This window comes from Myotis davidii, unplaced genomic scaffold (assembly GCF_000327345.1).
Source record: "Myotis davidii unplaced genomic scaffold, ASM32734v1 scaffold415, whole genome shotgun sequence".
In the NCBI taxonomy this organism is placed as follows: Eukaryota; Metazoa; Chordata; class Mammalia; order Chiroptera; family Vespertilionidae; genus Myotis; species Myotis davidii.
In genome coordinates, this window is record NW_006287951.1 from 5,027,424 (window position 1) to 5,029,861 (window position 2,438).

General features: G+C 57.1%; 1 protein-coding gene across 1 annotated transcript in view; it reads left to right on the forward strand.

The window, feature by feature from the left end:
* Nucleotides 1-2,438, forward strand: part of ESYT3 (extended synaptotagmin like protein 3) — a gene marked incomplete at its 5' end in the record, with an annotated part of 41,542 nt that overhangs the window by 15,548 nt on the left and 23,556 nt on the right. The gene's annotated exons all lie outside the window — the stretch shown is intronic.

Consider the following 2,438-nt stretch of genomic DNA (forward strand, 5'->3'; position numbering starts at 1 on the left):
CAGGGGAAGGGCGGCCGGGCCTTTTCTCTGTCCCCCGCCCCCGTCACGGCTGGCGGAAAGGATCCCGCTGGGCTTCACCGGGGGCCCGGCCCCCACCGGCACTGCCCAGCCCCTGGGCCTCCGTCTAGACCCCTGGCTCCGGGTCCCGGCACCATCTATGCAGATCTGAGCAAGCCCCGCTCGGATCAGAGCTGGGGTGGGAAACCATTCCAGATTCCTTCAGCCAGAGTTTGAAAGGATGTCATGCAGGGAAGCCAGCCAGATACAAGATGTCCAGGTCACACTGGCTACCCCCGGCACCAGCTGGGGAGAACACGGCCTCTGGGAGTGGGTAGCGCCTCAGAGCTGGGCGGGATGCTGTACCAGTCCATTGATTCTGACGGTCGGTGTCCAGAGCCCAGACTCGGGGTGAAAGAAGCTTCTGTTTAACATACCTAACACCACATCCCTATTCTCGACTGCGCTTCCGATGCCACCTCCTGCCCCAAAGGGGTTCTGGATGTGAGTCTTCCTTTGGTCACCTGAAAACGCATCCCCCAGGCAGAGGACCGTGGGGTGTCATCGCCCAGTAAACCGGAGGCCTGGGCCTCTAATCTGCTCTGGAATAAGCAGGTGTCTGAGTGAGGCCAGCCCCAGGGCAAGGACCCAGCTCGGATGCCCTCCCCCCTCCCCCGCCCCGAGTGGGGGCTGGATCAGGCTTGCCTGAGCCCTGGAGATTCTGGCTCATGCCACTCAGACTCTGCCAGGCCTGGCTCGTCCCAGAATCTGCTGGTTCATTTGTTCATTCCGTGTTCACTCACGTATGACATGAAGCATGGCTGTGTGCGAGGCACCCACTGTAGACGGAGGTGGGTGTGGCTGTGTCCCTGCCTTCAGGAAGGTCCCATATACAGGTGGATGACAGCATGGCAGTGTACGCACCGTGGTGGAGGAATGCGTGAATTCAGGAGTGGGGGACGTGGTAGTCAGGGAAGGCTTCCCGGAGGGGTGATGGCTGAGTTGGCATTTGAAGAATTCAGGCGGAGAGAGCCTGCTCAGCCAGGCGGGTAGTCTGGTGGTGCCCATGGGATGCGGCACTGCTGGAGAGCGCCCCCTGCTGGCAGCAGGAGCAGGCCTAGAGCTGGCTGATCCCGAGGGTGCTTTTTATCACCTCAGGGGAACCTGGCCAGGGCCCTGCAGGAGAAGTGCCTGACCCCGGTATTCCAAGCCCTTCCCTCCCGTCTCCTCCCCGACCTAGCTTCTCCCCCCCCCCCCCCCCCCCCCCCCCACCCCTGACTTTTCTCCATTTGGGGGCTCACAGAGGACTCGTCAGTGACCCTCATGGGCTCGGCCAGGACCAGTGCACTCACCACAGCCCTTCCTCATGCCCCCGAGTGTTTACAGCTCCTCCGATTCCTGTGTCCATGCCCAACTCCGCTCTGTGCTGTGAGGACCTGGGGTCAGTGGCGTAACCTCTCTGAGCTTGTTTCCTCATCTGTAAGGAAAGGACCTGCCTCTGAGCGTGGTTGTGAGTGAGACTGAGGGGCCTGGCCTCCGCGCTCTGCCCGGTTGTGTGCGTGGTAGTGCTTGGGCACCTGGAGAGAACGCCAGGGCCCAACCCAGCCTGAGCCCTCGCCTGCTGTGAGCCCTGGGCTAGGACCGCCCTGCAGCTCTGAGCAGATGCACACAGGATGGCTCCTTCCTCCCTGTGGGGGGGCTCAGGAGGGCAGGGGGGCTCAGGAGGGCAGCCGTCCCCAGGACTCGCTCCGCAGACGGGGTTCTGGGGCTGCTGAGCTTTCACAGGTGCACTGGCTGTTCTGGTCTTTAACCCCAAAGCCCCGGAGGCCAGGGTAGAGCCAGGGGCTGAGGGCCTGAAGCTCCTACAATTCTGGGAACCCCCTTAAAGAAAAAGAGTGTAAAATGAGGGCAAAAATGAATGTTAAATAAATATGAGAATGAGAAAATAAACCACAGCAACTTACACATTTGACGTATCGCGCAAATCAAACACTCTGGAAAAACTACATCATTTTAATTAACTGCTCAGCGTGCCCCTATAGTGCTGTTTTCCCTGCACGTTTGGCTCTGTGCTCCTTGATAACTTTTCATGGGACAGTGCATATGTAAACATCACTTTCTAGGAGAACAGAGAGATGATGAAGTGTTTCCTCTAGTCGGATCACATTTTTTCTTTAATATTTTATTATGAAACTTTTCAAAAACAAAACTGAGAGAACATCTGGGTGACACAGTGAGCCGTTTGCTGCGATGCTTTAGCACATGCCCATGCCTCTGTCCCTCTTGGCATCTTTTCTAAGGCGCATTTCACACTAAATCCCAGACATTCGTGAGTCCCACCCGTCCACTTCAGTATGTGTATCAAATTCAAATGAAATTTATTTTTGATTCTTTTTTAAAAATCTTTATTCATGTTATTATGGATGTTCCTCCCCCCCCCC